This window comes from Gobius niger, assembly GCF_951799975.1.
Source record: "Gobius niger genome assembly, chromosome: 1".
Taxonomy (NCBI): Eukaryota; Metazoa; Chordata; class Actinopteri; order Gobiiformes; family Gobiidae; genus Gobius; species Gobius niger.
Window position 1 is genome coordinate 27,242,618 of NC_136852.1, and position 16,101 is coordinate 27,258,718.

Genomic DNA, 16,101 nt, shown 5'->3' on the forward strand with positions numbered 1-16,101 from the left:
TTTCCTTACTCGGAGACCGCAGCAGCAAAAAAAGGCCGTAAAACTACAGGGGTAACAAAACTTAAGGACCCGTTTTCTCAAAATTAGGTCATTCTTACACTCTTGCAACAACTAAACAAGAACCAATTAAAATCGGTCTCGATTGATTGTTTTGATTTCTTCGCTTGGCAATTTTGGACTTTCTCCATGAATTAGCTAAGAAATGAAAGTGGCAGAACATTTTCAGTACATTTCTCTTCTCATATGCAAGTCATCGATAGCAACGGGTTAAAATGAACATCTCTGAATTTCATTTTTCTCTATGGTTTAGTAATATTTTCACAGTCACAGCTCATAAGCATTGACCTGAGAGCAGTCCAAGCGCACGTGAAGTCGTAGCCCGTCAACAGAAGGGGAGAAACGCGAGCCGGGTGATGAAGTGGCGAGATATGTTTATAAAAACGCACTGAGCGATACAATGTGCGGCTGTAAGAGGGTCCCGACAGCACAGGGCCGCCTCGCCACAATCAGCCACTGTTCCCGCCCCGTTCATGTGCTTTTGAGAAAGAGAGCGAGCGAGAGTGTGTGTGTGTGTGTGTGTGTGTGTGTGTGTGTGTGTGTGTGTGTGTGTGTGTGTGTGTGTGTGTGTGTGTGTGTGTGTGTGTGTGTGTGTGTGCGCCCGCGTGCCATTGAGCAAACACTGCCCTTGTGTTGCCCTTGCCCCCGTTGAACCCGACAACAATATTTCTCTCTTTCGGCTCCGATGCGCATAAATAGACGCGACACGCAGCTTACCCCCTAAAATAAAAAGAAAAAAAAGAAATCAAACACACGCCGATCTGTGGAGGACAGACACATGCTTTTATATTGCCCCGCTCAAACGCGATTATCCAGCCACCACAAAGAGACAGTGATGTTACAGAGGCAATGGACAAAAGGTTTGAATCGATTCGGGAGAACATCAAAGATTTGGGAGAAATAAGACCGTTTTACTTTCTATACTCTGGCCAGTAAATGGATGTGTAAATTCATTCTTAAATCAACTTTTCCATAAGCATTTGTGGTTACATTTTTTCCCCCATTCATTCTATACTGTGTGGTATGTAGTCACACTCACAGCTGTCCTCGGGGTGGAGTGAATGAAGCGCGGCTGCACACATCTACATTGACGGATTATTCTATCGACTTGGATATGCAGCTTTTGTAGGTTTAAACAGCTACAGTGATGTAGAGCAGTGTTTCCCAACCTTTTATCCTTAAAGGCTCCCCCTGCTCGTGCTTGAGACGGGAGAGGACAGGCCAGGCCAGTCCAATCCACTTTATTTATATAGCACATTAAAACATTTCCGAAGTCCTGCACACAAGGCCACAAGAACAACAAAATCAAAACAATGCACAGAGAACAGCCCACATACATAAAATAAAAAAATAAAAATACTGGCCAATAACAATAACAAATAAACTGATTTTTGTCATTTTATTTGCTTAAATAACATGCTGTTGCCAGTAATTTTATTCCTTTTTAAGAAGCCGGATTATAATGGCAAAACTGGTAATTAGACTACACTTTATCAACAAACTACTTTTTTGTAATATTTTGAGCTGAAAACATCTTTTTTTCTATGAAAATGTCAGAAATAAAGAAAAACAACCCAAAACTACAAAGTCTGTCCGGAAACACAGACATTATTTTTCAACTCAAAAATAGCGATCCCAACAACACAGATACAGTGGGGAAAAAAAGTATTTGGCCAAAATCCAATAGAATGTCTATGTGAAACTGACCAAATACTTTTTTTCCCCACTGTATCTCGTATGACCTTACCGCCTCAGACCAGACAAAGCTCGAGACAATTAGGTCAAGGCATATTCTAAGTGCACTGAGTAAGGCACATGTGAGACAATGTCATGTTGTCACGTGTTTTTGTGAGGGGAAAATGCACAAAAAAACAAAGATTGAGACGATGCCCGGCAAAGATGGGAGTAACCCATGAGGGATGTCAACAATCTGCAGCACAAGAAGTGTTCTTGATAGGCTGTGCAGACGATTGAATACTTTCTTGAAAGGAACAGGCCACCGTTTTTTCATACCGAGATATGTTCTTACCTTAGCTTAGACAAGTTCATTTGTACCTGTCTGGTCTTCACGCGTGCCCTCAGTCAAACACAGCACACACGGCGTTAGCATTTAGCCTCTCCTCCTCTCCACTATAGCTCCAAACGAGGTGAAGTTAGAAGCTACCAAGGTCTTCCCCATTTAAAAATGGTTATGTGAAGTGTTACACGATAAAGTACAGTTACACAAAATTAAACCATGTGGATTTTCTAAGCGGATAAAAAGAGGAGCTATATTGTAAGGCATAATAATACCAGGAGTACTTCGCCGCCCGAACAGTAAAGTGAAGATATTACTGCACGGATGTCGAAGTACTCCTGGTATAAGGCAAGAACACGTCTCAGTATGTAAAAATGGTGGCCTATTCCTTTAACACTAAATACCACATTATACACACTTCGCTATATCAACATCAATACACGGACAGCAGATGATCGTCCACACGGAAATACCAATGGAAAACAGTTCAAGGTTTGACGAATGCGGCACATCCAAACGCACCTACAGTCTGCCTTCAGTGAGATAAAAGAGCGTACTCTTTTATCTCAGTGGTCTTTCAGGGATTTCATCTTCAATAAAGTACCACAGCAAAACTAGTTCTAAACACTCCCTTTCGAGTCCATAAGAGTACTTCTGCCTTTCTAGCGTTCTCCCACGTGAGCGTGCCGCAGAGGGCAAGAGGGTCACAGTGTTTTTTTTTTGAAAGCCGCTTCACTCATCTTTGTTTATGATCTATGGCTGTAGCTTACACTTCCAGTAGCCCACACCATCCCACGCACCGCCGTAGGGGTCAGCATCAACGCCGCGGCATGAGAGAGTCTGAGCGCTTGTGGTGAAACACTTTTGTAAAAACGTATGGAAGGAAGGCTATTTCGAATAAGTCTTTTCTTAGCTTTGTAAGTGCATATGACTAGGGCTGGGTTGCATTTTTCTCAATGCTGTTGGTTTTCGATACCGATACCTGAGCGATACCTTTTTCCGATACCTATACTCAAATATTTGTCATATAGGACAAGAATACGAAAAAAAAAAATGTGCAAAATAAGAAAAGAAAAAAAGGGAAAAATTGGGAAACTGTACCCAGCCCCTATATAAGAACAGGAAATAGAATAGGTTTCGAGGAAAGACACACATGCAAACTCAGCTTGGTCCGTGTCGTTCGATGAAACAGGAAATTAACAAATACAGGAGGTGCTTATCCACCTGCGTAGTACCCACTTAATTTTCATCTGTGTGCGATACGGAAACTTCTGACAAGCATAAGGTAATAACAGGGCAAATACTGTTGTATGAATTCCTGATTAATTGTGCTGTACTGTCTACAACACAGGGGTTTTCCCACTGGAAGAAGTCCAAGATATACTGTATGCTAAAGTTATCCATGCAATACTTGAATAAATATACATGGATTAGATATGGTTGGTGGCATAAGCCTAGTTCTACAGGTATTCTTTGTGATCTTTTAGGGAAGCTGCTTTTCCTCTATCGTCTTGATTTAGGCGACTACAACGTCTTCAGTCATTTCTTTATTTTGGCTGCATACACTTGTAACAAAGAAGTGTCTGATCCGCCACTGGACGAAAAGAAAGCTCTATTATCTTTTTCATAATAGCCAAGCTGTTGTGCGTCATCATTGTACAATACAAAGTGTAACCAGTTGTCAGTGTGAGGTCCTGGCCTATTAGCGCGTATACTCTCCCGTGTGCTCATTGTACAGTGTTCGCGGCGACTGCGCCATCTTCCTGTTTTGACTTGGGCCCGGGCCAAGCAGCTGTTCTATAATGGTGACATAAGTTTTCGCCTTTGTTCCACTTGACGCGGCGGACTTCTTTAAAAAGAACACAGGGAGAAAGAGAAGCCAGCCTCGGAAAGTCTGACACAGGAAACAATGGAGGGGTGCAAGTGGGATTATTAGGGCCTGAATGTGTTCGGGACCTTTGAGGGCATTTCCCATCGAACTAACGGCCAGGAGTTCACATGTGCATGGAATCGAGATGTTTTCTGGATTGTCAAGACGTGTGGGAAAAACACGAATAATATGTTGTGATTTTCGTTGCATATTCGGAGAAAGGAAAGTTCGTCAACAGTTCAGTGTCGAGCTACTAGGTTATGTGTTTCATTAAAGAAAAAAAAAAAGATGCGGTTAAAAGATTGAGTTTACAAAAAAGCGGAAGTTTGAAAACAGATTGAAAAAGTGTGTCACACCTTCGAAGCTTTTCCACAACATGCAGTGGAAAAACACTTGAGAAAAAAGAAAAAAAAGTCTGCAACAATTGCCATTTTTTACCAACAATTTCACCTTAGTATTCGCTTTCCGCCGTGACAAAGGGCTACACAGTGGTGCAGGGAAACATGAGCGCAAAAAATGAGAGGCATTTGTTGGAAGGAGCAGCGATCGAGATAAAGAACAAGCGGATTGGGTTGCTGCACACACACTTAGCGGTGGTTTACAGCGCGCTGATGTCCTCCTTTTGAATATGCATCTTAGCGGATTTATCGAGGACGCCGAGAAATAACGCGGAGCCACTTGGGTGACGGAGGACGAAATGATAAGCGGGAGAAAAATGCAGAGTTGAGAAGGAACATGAAGCTTCTTGAGGTATGAGTTTCTCGGAGACAAATGCCAATCCAATTTTTTTTCCCATTTCAGATGAGTTGTTGTTTTGTCTTTATGTTTAGATGTCTGAGAAGTCACTTGTTTCTCCCAGCTCAAAGAAATGATGTTTAGCTCAAATAAATTGCATTTTATGAAGTAGATACAGACAACATTGCGTCATACAAGGGGGCGTGGCCTCGCCGAGGGGAAGGAAGTATGTTTTGGGAAACATAATTTTTCACTCTTTTTAGCCGTTTTCTGGCGGACTGTGAACTCATTTATCACACACCAATAAAGTCAAGTCTAAATCTCATATGGATGTGTTTTTAGAGCAGATTGTTCAGTAGAAGCAAAAAAACAACAGTCATAGCTAGCGTTGGCATGTAGCATGATGCTAACATGACGCACCATGCTAGCATTCTCCCTTATTTTTTGTAATTATGGGCTGTAGAGCTACTTTGCTCCTCTCCATGTCTTTGTATCTATATTGGGTCGAAAACTACATTCATAATTCAGCATTTGTTAAAGAGACTAGATGCAAGTTGGTCATTTTATTTTCAATACCGATTTTATAGGCAGTTGTGGTGAACAGGTCGGGGCTCATTCTACACATTAGGACATGGCTGGAACATATAGGGGGAGGAAAATACTTTTTTTTTTTAACATTGTTAAACTCTGTATAGTCCCTTTAAAGTAGTTTTCGAAAGTTTCGATTTCTCTCCTCACTTGCTTCAAACATGACCATATATGGGGGATTCCAGAGATGCCGTCTGTACATACTTCATCTTTCCGTTTCATGGTTCAAGTTTGTAAATGCATCGTTGAAGTATTGTTTGAGTACTGGTATCGGGGGGGGGTGTGATTCACTATGACCAACACAGAGTTCTTCAGAATCGTCACACATCAGTGTCAAACAAATTCAACTCAAAAAAATCATAACATGTAGAGGCTAAGCTTCCAGCCGCGATCCACCGCCCTGGGCCAGTCTATCCATCCGTGCCTTCATGACTCTACAACCGCCAGAGCAGAGTGAATTTGAAAAATAGTTTGTTTACCAACCCCTTGAGTCTTGCCGACTTTTCACCCTCAGTAAAACATTGTGCTAAATCTTCTCTTGGTCCATTCAAGATACTTACTCCAAAACAACTTAAATTCTCCAAGCAGAACCAATCAAAGGGAGACACAATACAAATGTTGTAGCAGTAGGCGATTACTTGGCATTTTCTGTGGTCGTTATGAAGGTTGTTTATCACGCAGTAGAAGCATTTCACTCATTGTTCAGCCTTCCTCAGAAATAATTATACGCTTCTCCAGAAATAACAGTAGTTTGGCCTAAGGCAAGCTATCAATGCCACCAAAACAAGGGCAGGGCTTCCTCTGATTGTGCGGTGGAATAGGGCACAGTGGCTATGATAAAACTAATGGCTGGGGAACCTTTAAGGGGGTCGTGTGTCTAAGAAAAGCTCTGCAGTTGCATAGATGTGTGTGAAGCTTTCGGACATTGACCCAAAAGTCTGATTAACACGTCACAGGCAGAACCAAAGTCTCGTCCGCATTTGATGTTAAAATGGTAAAACTGTGGGGATTAAATACAGTAAAGCATTTTGGTCTTCCATCTATCTGTGAATGAGGGAAATAACACTTTTAATTGGCTGAATCTCCACAATATCAGCGTCAAAGTGCTGATCTCTCTCTCAGCGTAAAAGCAACAAGTGTCCACTAAACGCAACACACAACGCGCTTGACTACAATGGGATCACTGTACAAGTTTTTGAAATATGGCTCAGGTCCTTTGTTCTTCAGAAAGAGTTAAAAGTCCGATCTTGTTGACTCCTGACTGTGACTCTTTCCTGGCATCGCGATTCTTTGCGCGGCTGAGTTTGTTCCATTGACAGTGGATTGCTAAATATACTGTCAATGGTTTGTTCACCATATTAACCAGCTGTTTCCCCCCCCCCCCCCCAATCACAACATATTGCAAATAAAAAGGGGCAATATGTTGTGAGTACTACAAATAGAAAAAGACACGCAGCTCCCCTTAAATGTAAGAAGACATTTATTTTTTTACAGCCAATATTAAAGAGGGGGTATTATGCTTTTTTCAGCCACATAGCACCAGTCTATAGCACACTACAATGATGACGAAACCTTCTGTTGGTCTGTAAATGCAGTAAATTAGAATAACTGCCTTGTATAAAATTGCTCTTTCAAAATGGCGTTAGCAAATGACTTGAAATAGGCCCCTGTCTCTTTAAGAACCTCTGACCCTTTCCGACACGCCCCCTCCACACGCTGTCTGTGGCATCACAACAACACTGCGCTCGTTGTCTCAACTGTATTGAAACTACGATCGGTGCATTTTAATTTTTATTGTTGGAAAGGAGCTACTGTTTATCACTTTGTGAACAATGGCCACACAGGATATTATTTGGAGACAAACCTTCCACACCGGACGCTTGGAAGGGGCTCTTGCCTGAAAAATAACTGCTGTTTGGAGGCTATCTCTTTGCATCTGCCATGCCCTATGGATCTCTAACTATACCCCCATGGACTACACCAGGATCTGCAGGAGCCCATACGATTCAAAAGACGGACATTATCTGTGCAGGTGGACAGTGGTTTTTCGAGGTTACCCCGTTAGCTTGTTATAATCGACTACAGCTCATTGTTGATGAAAAGTCTGCAATAAACCACAAATGTGTAAAGCCAGGCTCATTGTGTGATCATCGTAAAGGCTGCTTCAAGTAGTTGCCTGCTTTATTGACGTTATTTGTGCATAATATGCTGCCTGTTTTCAATGAATGTTGTGAAGGTGAAGGTTGTTAGCTTGTCGCGGCTAATAGTGCCTTAGCTCCGGGACAAACCACTCGGCTACGACTCACTGTAGATGAAATGTGAGCAGTAAACTACACAATCAACAAGCCAGGCTCCGTGTGTCATCATCATAAAGGCTGCTTCAAGCAGTTGCCTGTTTTAGTGACGTTTTCAATGCATAATATGCTGCTTGTATTCAGTGAATTTTCCCGTTAGCTTATCGCGGCTAGCTTGTTAGCTCCGGGACAAAACCACTCGGCTACGACTCACTGTAGTTGAAATGTGAGCAGTAAACTACACAATCAACAAGCCAGGCTCCGTGTGTGATCATCATAAAGGCTGCTTCAAGCAGTTGCCTGTTTTAGTGACGTTTTCAATGCATAATATGCTGCTTGTATTCAGTGAATTTTCCCGTTAGCTTGTCGCGGCTAGCTTGTTAGCTCCGGGAGAAAGCCACTCGGCTATGACCCATTGTAGATGAAATGTGACCAATAAACTTCCAAATCAACAAGGCAGGCTCCGTGTGTGATCATTGTTAAACGGTTCTTTATGTGTGTGGTGGTTTTATTGACTTTATGTGTGCATATTTCTCGTTTTCACGTGATGACTCGAGGTTTAGCTTAGCATTAGCTTTCTCCGGAGGCTCTGTGCATCATCAAGGCCCAGCGCAGAACCAGACACTGAAATAAGCGTTCTTGTCACCGGTTTTAATCCTGGGTGTTTCGGTAACAGAAACACTGATGTGTGTCTTTGTAAAAGTCTGCTGTGGCTCCGGTTCACAACACATGAAGCTAATCCTCCATGATGACTCTGTTTACATCTTAGGGCTAGACACTGCAGGGAGGGGGTTCTGCTGAGGGGCAGTGGTTGGTTACTCGGCTGGTGACGAAAGGTCGGAGGCGTATCCTGGAGGTCGAGGGCGTTTCCTGAAGGAATCAGGCGTTTTATCCCTAAAATGGCTGCCATCGGAGTTTTTACAGATTACTCGAAAATACGTGAATGTGCTAAGGCAACACTTCAGGCATGTTTTTAATGAGGGAATGACTTAATAACATGATGTAAAGCTTGAAAAAGTCGATTTTGCATAATACCCCCCCTTTAAAGTTTCGAAATGACAAACTACATAGGGAAACTAGAATATAGTATATAAGTTATAACTAATGTCCATTGATAAGGGAACAGGAGGGGAACCTATTGTGCATGTTTTTTTAATGGAACAGTAAAATTAGAGCTTCTGGAAGAAACCCACGCAGATGCGGAAATCCTCTCCCCGAGAAGGAGAGCGCAAACTGCTGCGCCGCAATAAAGCTAAACTTGTTAATGGGAAGGGTTTTTGTTAGGTTTAGCTTCGAACACAAAATACAGTTAGTGTGCATCTTACAAACCTAATCTAAAAAATAAAAAAAAATAGATACAGTTTTGATGTCAATAATTTCCAAACATTCCATATAATTTGAAAATATTAATTTACTTTTTTTTTCCAGCCACAGATGACATGGAGTCATACCAGGGGACATGGCAAGGGGGAAGGAAGTATCTTTTAACAAAAAACATTTTTTTCTTGTGGAATATAAACTTATTTATCACATACAAGTAAAGTCAGGTCTATAATCGGGGCCATATGGATGTTTTTCAAAGCGGATTGTTCAGTAGAAGTGAAAAACGGCAGTCATAGCTAGCGTTAGCATTATCTGAGCATTCTCCGTTATTTATGTATTTATGGGCTATTGAACTAGTTTGCTCCTCTCCATGCCTTTGTATCTTTGTTGGGCAGTAAACTATAGTCATACCGGTAATTCAGCATTTGTTAAAAGTAGTTTTGGAGTAATTATAGAAAGTTTAGCACTTTTTCCTCTTTGCTTTCCCCCTCAACTGCTTCAAACGTGACCATATAAGGGCGATTTCATTCCAGAGATGCTGTCTGTATCGATAAAATACCCATCCCCTCCGATCCCGAGTCATCCCGGTGACGAATACATCTGCCCTTGCACGCTGCCTGCAGCTTTGTAACGATCGCTTGCAGTGCTTCAGCTCGCGGTCATAAAAGCGTTGGAGGTAGACACAAGAGAGAGAGAGAGGGCATATAGACACATTACCGGAGACAGCATACCATAAATAATAGGATTAGGCTATTTTTCCACATTCGAGTAGGAGTGGAGGAGCGCAGAGGAGAGATGAAAGCGAAGGAGACAGCCTGATACAGTGGGTGGCATCCGTGCGGCTCACTATTGACCACCTGCACCGACAGAAATGTACTTATTATTGAAATGATAGATCCCGTTGCCGCACCTGGAACAGCACCGACTCTTGATAGCTGTTTGTTTACGTGCTTGTCGCTCATATCAAGGTTCAGACAAAAATAGCTGCGCAATGGTTTCGAGAGGCAGAGACAAGCCAAGGATTTCTCTGTTTTGTTTGTGACGGCAGAGGTATGCATTGTTAGAGGGCGTTCTCGAAAACAAACCAGCGGGGGAGCAGGTAGGTAGTCGGGCGACATGTGAGGCGCAGAGGCGGAATTCGTAGCCTCGTTTAACAGATAACGTATGCAAATATTCCTCACGTGTATATTAGCATAGACCGGTGAAGGGAATCCGCAGTATATCTCGTGTGGAAAATGGGAAATTGTGAAATGCTCACCAGTATTTACGAGAGCAGCAGACAGTTATAATGAAGGCCTTTTTTAATAACATTTTAAGTACAATATTTAAAAAAGGCACACTGCGTTACATTTTGGATCATGCTGTAGCCAACCATACAAGCTCGCTTCTAGTGACCAGCTAGGTTCAGAAAAGGCTATTGCAGCGAGCAATCAAAGAGCGGATTTGGATGAGGACCTCGGCTATTACATCTCCATGGAGACCGCTCCCAGTAAAGTAAAGTTACGGTCAGGTCTGAGGTCAGGTCTGAGGAGTGGTGAGCCGCTCACAGCAAACACATGTTTGTTCTTTTTTTTTTTTTTTTTACAGTATTTTCCAATGATAAAAATATCTAATAAAATTAAGGCCACAAATCTATGCATTAATTTATCATTCCTAAAGATTTGGAAACATTAAGCAGTCAAATGTGTTGTCATTGCATTTAAGGCCTTCATTGTGGCACAGGTCATTTAACCTCTTAAAATGTCAGCGGAAGCGACTGCATTTTCTCCATTTTGGCATGGCACAATCTAAAAATTTCTTGAAAAAAAGTCAAAAACGTAATAAAAAGGCGATGAAATAGTGCCAAAAATGTGTGACAAAAATGCAACAGAAAAGTGACAAAACTCGACTAACAAGCGACAAAAATGTGTCATGAGAATGTGGCAACAACACGAGGAAAAGTATCCGTTACAATGATTTGTTTTGTTGATTTGGGTAAAGCTGAACTGGAGAAAATGCACTTGGTAAAGGCGGGGGTTAAGAGGTTAATCAGTGTATCATGTATGCCCCCTGATCACTTTACATATTTTCTATAATTTAGTCTTATTCACAGTCCCAAAAAATTAACCAAATTTAACAGTCCATTTACAGGAAACCAGTGACTGAACAAACTGCTCTGAACTGAAAAAAAAAAAAAAGGATTAAAATAGATTTAACTTGGTAACTAGGGTTGAGGTAATTGGGTTACAAGTCCAGAGAGTATAGGCCTAGATAGATCAGTGCACTAACAGTTAATTGAACCACCACCCTTGTGCTACAAAGAAAAAAAAAAAATCCATCTTTGATAAGCTCACATGGAAAGTACCAAGGATATCGGGAAAACGATGGCGTTGACAGCCGGCATTCCTGAGAACTGAAGCATGATACACTGGATTTCCAGGTCTGCGCCACATTTCAGACTGGAACAAACAATGACATCTATTATTGAGTTACTTATTGAGGAATTTCCAATTGGATGACGTTGATCGAGATGAAAAAAATGTGTTTTGAATTTGTTTGAGACATTTTTTATTTTTTTTTTAAGTGCAAAGCATAAATAAGGTTCGATAAGAAGAGCTGCTGACCCAGTTAAGAATGTACAAAATCTGCCATTTCAACGTGGAACAAAACGTGGTACCATAGTCATAATAACCCTTTATTTCTCTCTAATTGTTAATACATGATTGCATATCATGCGCTCATACTGTATGACTGGGGCTGGGTCATTCGCAACAACAAAAAAGGACTGTATCTATCAGAAATAGAGTACATGGACCATAACCAAAATATCTATGTACAATTGCCTTTCTGACTGCGAGACCACACACTTCCCAGTTTTGTTCACAGTGATGTCGGGAGTGAAACAAATATCTGATGCTTGACTGTGGATGGTGGGGACAAACACAGCACACACCACAGCCCTATAAACTCTAGGGGAGGCAAACCGGGCTCAAACTCCTGCAGTGAGCCCTTGAGAGCTTATGGGGCTGCAGACAAACCTTGTAACATATGACTTCACACTGTCTTGGCTCACTTGAGAAATGACATAAGCCGATCTGATAATATGTAATTATAGGACAGCAGAACAGATGAGGTAACATGGCTCACACAGTGAAATGAAACAATCTGGTTTGAACAATTACCGACTTTCTCTGAATATGAATCCAACTCCATTTTACACGGAAAATACCTGCAAAAAAGTGGAGATGCACAATACACAATATTGTAAACTCCCATTAAGCAATCTCTACACATGTCCTGTGAGTCCACACGTTTTGACTATTTGAGCAGCCTTGGTTCATTGGATTGGAACATTCAGGGATGCCAGCTTCCACTCCCTATGTGCATCATCCAATTCACTAAGTTTCTTTCACAACTTTGGACTGATGCAGACCACTGGAGATCGGAGAGAGCTGCTGTTTGAGATATCTTTTCTATATCTTTCTCGATTAAAAAAAAAGGGGGGAAAAAGCACACAATCCATCATCAGACTCGTTATGAGCAGTTCCGCGCTCAGACCGCCGTCGATTTGCTAGCATGCCGCATGTTCAAAGTGAAAGCTTGTATTCAACATGTGTCGTTCACATAGACCAATTCAATTCTCACTTCTTATTCTCTTTTCCTTCAACAGTCCTTATTTCCAATTTGAAAGCGTGGAAAAACCCCACAACACCAACGCAGAGTTATCCAGATGACAGGTCCCGCCCACTAACAGGTACAGCTTTTGGCTCAGTCAGTCCCCACCTGTAGCAGCTATAGGCCCACCTCCTGATGTCAGTCAGTACCTCCACTGTCTCAGAGGTTTGCACCCAGCGGCGGTACAGCCAAAGTAGGTCAGGATAATTAGCAGATACGAAGCACACAGTTGTTTTTCTTTTCTTACCTGCCGTTTCCCAGAGACTTATGTCCTGTCGGTCTGCTCCTCGCTGGGAGTGTCTGGGTAGATCAGATCACGCTGCATCTGAAAGAGAAAGAAGAGAAACAAAGTCTGTCAGACAGTTCGAGCTTTGGGGACTTTGAGTTCCTGTTCTTGGGAGACTAAAGACATTTGCTATGAATGCATGTTTGGGATAATTCAAGTTCCAGTGCAGTGCTAAACCATTGTATTGGCAAGTGTTGACTAGGTCTAGGTGTTCTAGTAGCGATGACACAATGTTCTCATAACCAGACCGCTGTGTTTTTTCATACCATGACAGTTTCGGCTGCTACTTTCCCGAGAAGTGGCACTTGCTTTGACGTGTCTAGTCAGCTGATTTAAACAGCCTTTGGCTCAGCCTTCCAGCTTAAACGTCCGACTCTTTTGGAACTGTGTCCCAGGTGTAAGAAAGATGCCCCCCCTCGTCCCAGATCAAAGTGTGGGGAGCGTGCTTCCAGATCTAGTTTTGTTTTCTAATCCAATGGTGGTACTTGTTGCTCTGTGTGCCAATGACATGGGCATCTTCCAAACCATTAGCTGCTCGTGTGGAAGCTCTTGATGTTTTCTCTTTCCATCCTGTCCCAGGTTTTTTTTTTTCTGAAGTACCAGTTTCTCCTACAAACTGAACTTCAAATCAGCTGACCAGACACGTCACAGCAACATCAAGTGACACTTGAGAGGAAGGCCACAGCAGCAGCCGAAACTGTCCAGGTACGGTATATAACACACAGGTCTGGCTATATTGTGTTGATTCGCCAAAGAAAATCCAACTTTGTACAAAATTGTCAGTTGTCTTAAACTGTGAATTGTCAGAGATACAGGTCATAGAAGAACATATCTGCCCCACAGGGAGAACAGTTTGTGCAGCCACCGTCTGCACGGCCTGATGAATGCTTCCACGCTGCAGTTGGAGAGGCCCCTGTGCCCCGTTAAAGAGATAAGATAATAAGCGCAATGTACAGACTTCTGCTGCGTGCCCTCACTGACCTCCACAACCGCACAAGTGAACTGCATTGTTTTGAAATGGCCAACGTTACATAAATATATTTGAAAGGTTGTACATGGACAACTTCTACATCAAGAAAGACAAAAACAGGATTCTTTTCTTTTATTCAATTGAAAGCTGGATGACAGGCAATGCAAAATAATTTGATGTCGTCAGAAATAATAACATTCATCAAGTTTTTAAGGGATACTTAAACATGATGCCAACAAAAATTTCAGCCCAGGGCACCAAAAATGGCTTGAAGCTTCCTTGGATGGGAGTTGCTGCTGTGTCTTTGGAAAGCACTGGGCCTGAACGGTTTTGGATATGACAGAACTGAGTGAACTCTCGGACGGGAACAGCACCTCTCATTTTACTGGGAAACACTAATTCAACAAATATTCTGGCAAGACGAGGCGAGATCCCACAAGCATGTAGACTTTAAGTGCAAATTTGTTTGGTGTTGGGGCCTGTGAAGGCATCTGTAGCTTGATTATGGTGAAACTGTTGTAGGTATTGGGAGCTGTGATGTGATCAGACACAAAGTGCCACTTGCCAACTCGACGCACATGTTGTGCCAGCCAGCCAGACATTTCGCCAACCGCTCACATCAAACTTTCCCTTGTTGTTAGCATGAAACAGGTGTCTTTGGCCCAGGCTGTACCAGGGACATAAGGTCTCATTCCCAGAGTTATTGATAAAAGCATTGCTTCTCCGTTAGATAATAGGCTGTGCCAAATGAAGTCAGTTTAATCTTTTTGTAGCTGCTCACAAAACATTAAACTGGCTCTTCCTGCTACATGCAGCAAAGTTCCTATGCCAATAAGGTCAAAATAATGTATTTATTTATCTTATATCTTACAGAAGTAGGCAATCAACTCTTCTGACACCTTTCTTGCACTATACAGAAATATCTTTGAGGTCTCAAAAAGTTGCATGTCGTCAGTGTCAGTTATTTGTCGAAAACACTAAACTCTCTAGACAATGGTAAAGAATCTCACTGGTCATAGTCGTATTTCCTTTGGGCTTTTCCTTGAGCTGTCAACATAAATCACCAGCTTCTAACCACGTCTTTAACGTCTGTTTTTGTGACAAAATAAACTCTTGTAGTCTACTTACTGCCTCAACTGTTTCTTCTTAGGTCTATACAAAATATAAATTATATATATATATATATATATATATATATATATATATATATATATATATATATATATATATATATATATATATATAATCATTCACATAGGATTTGAGAAACGTGCAGGTAAGAAGTGGAAAATATTTTAGTTTCAATTAAAAAGGAGCTTTTTCAAGAGTAGAAAATAAAGACAAAACTAGATATTCTTTTACCAATATCCTCACTGTACACATTTGTAGGGTGAAATAAGGAAGATGATGAATGATGAATGATGATGACAACTGAAGGGAAGCAGCTGAATGAAAGCATGTGCGCGACTAGGCGCTAAAATACCATTATGGGGACAGCAAACAAACTACAGTTGGGTGGAATGTGAAATAAAAGCACCACAGTCCCATGTGGAGATGTACTTATCGACAAACAGTCCACAAAAGCAAGAAACCTGGAAGCAATTCACAATGCTTTGATCTCAGATTGCGTACAATATGAGGTTATTTGCGGCAATAATTGAAGATATTCTGAGTGAATTCGAGTGAAGTCGCACATTCCAGCCCAGTGCTTCCACGTTTGTGCGACACGGTGGCTGGAGGTGCCAAGAAAAAAGGCGTCAATGTCTCTACCGACTGCAAGGATGAATGTGCACAGAACTAGAGCCCGGGGAAAAACCATGGCAAGACGTAAAGTCTATCTCTAGTTCAAAGCGGTTTAACAACTGCAGCAAAGATGTGAAAAGACGAGATAGCGAAGTAAATAGACTCTGCTTTACATGTCGGTGACACACGATGCACACACTCATGACTGATGTGCTTCAAGTTCCTGTTTTTCACCATCAAGATGTTTTATGTTCTCATGGTACGGCCCAGAAAATGAAATTAAGCTCTTAATAACTTCAGATCAGTTGGAGATACAGGGAAAAAGGGTAAACAAGTGGATAATAAAATTAATAGCATTTCGCTTTTGTGTGAGATATTAAACGTTCTGAGAATGTTGAGTTACTAATGTAGGTGGAAATGAGAGCGTATACTGTATATTGGGACCATTTACAATGCACCAAGAGGCAAGTTGGTCTCAAATCGGGCTATATCTCTTCTAGTGTGTCAGCGCTTACAAAATTTGGTATGGTTACAAAAAGAAATTGACTCGTCTTCTCCTAGAAA

General features: G+C 41.7%; 1 protein-coding gene across 1 annotated transcript in view; it reads right to left on the reverse strand.

Moving 5' to 3' along the window:
- The window catches only part of pik3cb (phosphatidylinositol-4,5-bisphosphate 3-kinase, catalytic subunit beta), a 70,843-nt gene that overhangs the window by 40,356 nt on the left and 14,386 nt on the right, over positions 1-16,101 (reverse strand). Inside the window, exon 2 of the mRNA XM_079559160.1 lies at positions 12,786-12,863. The gene's annotated coding sequence lies outside the window, so the exon portion shown is untranslated. The remainder of the gene's footprint in view (positions 1-12,785; positions 12,864-16,101) is intronic.